This window comes from Misgurnus anguillicaudatus, chromosome 24 (genome assembly GCF_027580225.2).
Source record: "Misgurnus anguillicaudatus chromosome 24, ASM2758022v2, whole genome shotgun sequence".
NCBI classification, from domain to species: Eukaryota; Metazoa; Chordata; class Actinopteri; order Cypriniformes; family Cobitidae; genus Misgurnus; species Misgurnus anguillicaudatus.
In genome coordinates this window covers 24,093,149-24,099,148 of record NC_073360.2, presented here as the reverse complement: position 1 = coordinate 24,099,148, position 6,000 = coordinate 24,093,149, and the positions used below count along the sequence as shown (strand labels likewise).

Below are 6,000 nucleotides of genomic sequence, written 5' to 3'. Positions count from 1 at the left end.
TGTATGTGTGTGTATTTAATAATTACACACAGACACAGCACATTCTCAAATATTATGCAAAATATTACTTTTATTTTGTATGAGATTAATCTAGATTAATCTATGCCCAGCCCTAATAAAAATATTTACAAATGTCTTCATCTTGTATGGCATTTTTTAAAATAAATGTAGATTGTTAAAATTACCTCCTTTACACATGGTTTTCTTAATAGAAATTATTATTTTAATGAAGTCTCTTTAAGTTGAAAAAAATTTACATCTATTGTAAAATACTATGAGTCTGTATTTGGCGTCTTGTGCTGTTTTTTTATTTTTTAGGAGATTCTGATCCCTGTTTTCCTGTTCTCTAAAAAACGCCTATTTTCACTGTCATGTGATGTGACCACCGACTGCTTGTTTTTGAGACGTTTCGAAGTGTCCATTACGCGGAATTCCCTACGAGAACATGGAACTGTTCGCAAGTGTCATTGGGCAACAACAAATAGGTAAAGTGGTTTGTTGACGATATGTTCATAAGTCAAAAACATTTGAACACTAGAGAAAACTATGACGTAGTCTTGCCACTCGTGTCTCGCTCAACCTCTGCTTTTCACTTAATTATATTCCTGTTAACTTTCAGTTAACGTTTCTGCTTTGCATGAAGGTATTAAAACGTCAAAATGTCTTCACAGGTCTTACGGTTGGAGTGAGTTTGTTGATCATCGTTGTGATTGTCGTTCTCGCAGCTGTTGTTTACACACCGCCGGGCGCTACAGCACGATGCCTGAGGAGAAACAGGAGTGAGGAACACCTCTCTCTAACTGACAACAGAATATCATGACTTTGTAAAGTTTTGTATTCTTAAAACTTTGTTTTGACACCTGAAAAATCATATCATCGGATACACTAAAGGAATTATATCTAGAGGATCGGTTCATTACGTTACATGACTTAGTAAATCGCACGGAATATTGATTTAAAACATTTATGGGAGTAACAGAGCTCGTAATATCACGACTGACCAATCAGAAACAAGTATTTGAAAGAGCCATGTAACAATCTATTTGAACTGGTGCTTATTTCCTAAACCTTTCATTTTCAATAGAATTAACGTTTGCTTATTAAACTAAAATAACCTACGTGAGTCTCTAACTTTATATGGAAAATGTGTACCCTTTTAGATGAAAAGCAACTTGTTTTACCTCATACCAATGAATGTAATGCTGCAATGTTGGTAGAACAGGACTGTGCTTCAGGCTGCTCATTTTAGCCCGGTGGGTCTCAGCCTTTTTGATTAAAATCATATACAAAGAAGCTTTTGTGCAAAGTAATGTTGTAACCATGAATTTAATGTTTTTGATGAATTTAAAAAGTAATTCCAATTAATAACCACTAGATGGACTATTGCTCTGCAGAAAAGGACATATAAGTGTACTAATATAATAGAGCATAAATTAAATTTTTATTATTTTATATTATTCATTGATTTTAAGATCCATAGTTATTTATTATACTATATAAAATCGTATAATCAGGTATTTTTAATCAGTTCATTGCTATGACAAGATTTCTGGTCTCAAATGCGATTATGTAGGATTTAACGGGGCCATGGCACAAGACTTTTTAAAGATGTCAAATAAATCTTTGGTGTCCCCAGAGCACATTTGTGAAGTTTTAGCTCAAAACACCATATAGATAATTTATTATAGCATGTTTAAATTGCCACTTTGTAGGTGTTTGCAAAAATGTGCCGTTTTGGGTGTGTCCTTTAAAATGCAAATGAGCTGATGAAATTCAAACACTGATCACAATGATCGTGGTTTGTTGCATTTAAAACTCAATTGTGCTTTTCTCTGTACTAAATGGCAGTGCTGTGGTTGGATAGTGCAGATTAAGGGGTGACATCATAAGGAGAGCCAAATTTCAACTAACTATTTTTTCATGTGCTTGTAGAAAATGGTTTACCAAGTTACTGGGCTGATCTTTTTCACATTTTCTAGGTTGATAGAAGCACTGGGGACCCAATCATAGCACTTAAACATTCAGATTTTTTAAAAATTCAGATTTTCATGCCATGGCCCCTTTAACAGTAGTATGTTGTCACAAAAAATAACACTGGTCTAAAAGGGGAAAGCCTTAGCTTAATTTGACCAGAATTGGGTCAGAAATAAACGAAAATAAGTCCTAAGTGTTAGTTGGCTCCAATTTCCAAGATAAAGCTTCATGTCAATATTGCATCAAAAATAATTCATTCTGTGCAATTTTTTTTCTGCAAAATGTGATATAGTAATGAGGATGGTGCCACACCAGTCTTTATAAAGTAATCTTTTTATTCCAACAACATAACTTTTTCATAACATGAAAAAACTTAGCAAATTGTTTCTGAGGGAAAATATCACGTGCCATTCCTTGAAAAGTTAGGCAATGACACTTTACAAGCCACCAAATGAAACTGTATGATGTATAGATCTGGCCAAGACAAATGTACCCTGCAGTAAAAGACCAATGACATCATTTTAGTCTCAAAGTAAAGATACATTTACAAACTTTCATATGGTACCATTTTCATACTTTGTTCGAGAAGTTACAAGTCATCAGGATCATCAGACACCCCCATCCCTTGTAGGCAAATATACTTACCTGTGTATACGTCTTAATTTAAATCTTTATCTTAAAATATCTTGAAAAGCTTGACAAACCAGCCCATTTATCACCTGTTTTCCAATTCATCCAATCAAAATATGTAATAATGAACACATTTTATCTCGGAGGTCAATAATTTCCCAAAATTTGCAGATCAGTGTAATAAGTGGGGTGCTGACAGTCGTTCCATTAATTAGATATGGGGCGGTTTCCAAGACAGTGATTAGACTAGTCCAAGACTAAAATAAATGTAAGGGGTGTCCAAACTGAAAACAACTTGAAATGACAGATCTTAAAATATATCAGTGCCCTTTGTTTTGCTTCAAAATGCACAGATGTAATGTTTTAATTAAGGCATGTTTGTTAAAACTAGTTATATGTCCTAATTAAACTAAGGCCTAGTCCTGGCTTAAGCTAATCTCTGTCTGGGAAACTACCCCATAATGTCCACCCATCGTAATTGATCTGAGAAGTGTTCAACTCTGTTGCAATCATAAATTTGAATGTATTTTACTTGTCTTGAAGGAGTCTTTTTATGCTCCATCACCACCACAGACCTTATAATGTCACTGAGTTTAGTCCCCTTTGAGCTAAGTTTGAACTAAAAGCCACAATTAATTGTGGTCCTGTTGCCTGTATCTCAATCTTATCTCCCTGCTAATCCACACACGGTTATATGGTCACTGACAGATGCAGGCAGTGTCAAGATTATCACTGGTAGGATTGTCAAGTCTTATGGTAAAGCAGCATCATTTGACCTTATAAGCAGAAAATAGTCTGATACGATGATTCACCATTTCCATGTGTTTTGTGCAATTGATTGTCTTTTATTGTTGATCTACCTTCTGATAATCTATTTTCTCTAGTCCAGTGAGTCTGAAGGAAAACAGATTTCAAGTAGAGAGAAAATATGGAGAATTTAAAAGATTTGCAATAGTGTGTTAAATATTCATAATCAATAAGGCTTTCAACCACTGCAAGTAATAAGGTTGAAAGATGAATCCATCAGTCACTGTCACAACACACTGAAAATCAATGAGCTTTGCATTTTCTGTATGATTGCTTCTGTCTGGCAGACATCACTGAATCTGCATTAATTGTATGCTGTGGCTGTGGTCGTTTCCCACAAGCTGTCTTTAACACCAGCATACTGATGTTACATCTACTGGGAGTTAAAAAGGGGTGGGGTACTACTACAGACTACAGAAATGACTTTTGACTTCTGTTTGCACACCCCTTTGTATAGGCAATTATATGACACATAGGTGAAAGGGCTATTACACATATCTGTTGAATCCTCTGCCTCTTTCAACTATAGGGTTCCCAAAATGCCATCATTTTCAGTATGTTGTTAAGAAGTCCCGGGTTTTACCTATTTTATGTTTAACCCTATAACTGTCACTGCCCCTTTTGAGTGGGGGGGGGTGAAAAGGTGATCTGCACGTTAAAATGACTATAACTCTGGCATTCTTTGGTTTAGAAGCAAAATCTTGGTCTCTTTTTTAAGAAGACAATTTATAGTTTTACACTGAGGTGTTTGAAGTTGTAAATATTAAATGACAAAAAAGTTATACCCGTTTAAATTTATTTTCAATAATAAAAATAATGCAATAAAGTATATATTCTCTAATCAAATGTATATAAAAATTTAAATGTTTTACTCTCAAAACACCACACCAATAAAGACACTAGTCTCAACTAGTTCTGAACCAAATTTTAGGTGAAAATAACAAAAAATGAAGTTTCTGTCACACTTTTAGTGGTTTTACCAACCAAGGCCACTAGGTGTCAACGGTTAGTTGCAATATCTTGTCAAAAGTTGATAAATTACTGTCTCTGCATTGTGTTTGATGCAAAAAGGTTTTGAAATATGAAAACTACATTCTTAGAGCTTTCCAACGATATATAGTTTGTCAAGATTTTTGAAGATTCATATATTCATTTTGAAGAATATTAGAATTATGAATATATACGAATTCATATGGACTCCTACTGGGTCAGTGACAAATAACAAAATGACTGTCCCTACTAAATTTCCATCATCAAATGGCTTTGAAATATGAAAACTACATTCCTAGAGCTTTCCAACAATATATAGTTTGTCAAGATTATTTCAAGTTTATAGGGTATTAGTGTTATAAATTTATAATCATTTATATGTATTCCTATGGGGTGAGTGACATTTAACAAAATAACTGTCCCTATACAAATTCTATCATCAAATGGCCTTGAAATATGAAAACTACATTCCCTGAGCTTTCCAACAATATATAGTTTGTCGAGGTTATTTCAGGTTAATGGGATATTTACAAATAAATATGTAATAACATTTTGGGCCCAACTGTTGGTCAGCGACATTTTAGAAAATGACTCTTACTACATACTTTTTTTTCAAAATGGTGTTGATATATTAAAACTACATTCTTAGAGCTTTCCAACGATATATAGTTTGTCAAGATTGGTGTAGGTTAAGACTATGTAATTATTGTTTTAAATATGTAATGCCAAACGTCCCACTTGTGGGACAGTGACAGTTATAGGGGTTAACTGCTTACTTGCTACATACAATAGAATAGCAGGAAATAAATTATAATGAAGCATTGATGTTGACAACACTCTCTGAGTATCAACTACAATAATCTACCTAAAGTTAATTACACTTCAGATTGTTCAAACCAATTAACGTCATCATGTCCTTCGGCGACATGTGTATAAACTTAATTAGCCAAAGTCATTGGCTTTATCTCTATGGCGCTTTATTTGTCAGGCTTTGTCCTCAGGCCCAAACCTCAGGAGACGGTGTAAGGTTGAATGCATATAAACAGCTTTTTTATTGATGTTTGATCATTTTCCAGTGTTGTTGTTGTAAGACATCTTAGACTGGCTGTTGTTGTGACTGTGGGGAACAGGTTCCCTTTCTTAATGAGGAGGGAATAGAAACATGACCTAAAAGCATCAGTCATTGCGGGTGTGGATTGTTTACTGTCTCCTTGAACACAGCTCCCTCAATGATGAGGTAATCATGACTCGCCTAAAATTTTGAAAAGTTTAGATTAAAGCTGTGTTCGAAAGGGATGCCATATTATTATAAAGGTATTGTGCTTATTGGGATAGCTGACAAATAAATTGGACAACAACTATTTTACAAGATTCTATTTAAAATATATGAAAATACACTCATACACAAACAAAAAAATATGATCAATAATTCATGACAACAGGATTCTTCACTTTTACCCATTAAAGTAAATTAAGTTGAAATAACTCATGACTAGTTGAGATTTGAAATAATACAGTCAATTTGACTAAAAACTTTTTTATAGGTACTTGTATGAGACAAAAGCATATGCTATTATATGCTATAATAATACATTTTTA

General features: G+C 33.8%; 1 long non-coding RNA gene across 1 annotated transcript; it reads left to right on the top strand.

The window, feature by feature from the left end:
* The first annotated feature begins 318 nt into the window (after nt 1-318).
* On the top strand, nt 319-1,293 carry LOC129437344 (uncharacterized). Its single transcript, XR_008642244.2, has 2 exons — nt 319-485; nt 672-1,293. It is a non-coding gene; the product is annotated as an uncharacterized lncRNA (long non-coding RNA).
* Nucleotides 1,294-6,000: the final 4,707 nt, after the last annotated feature.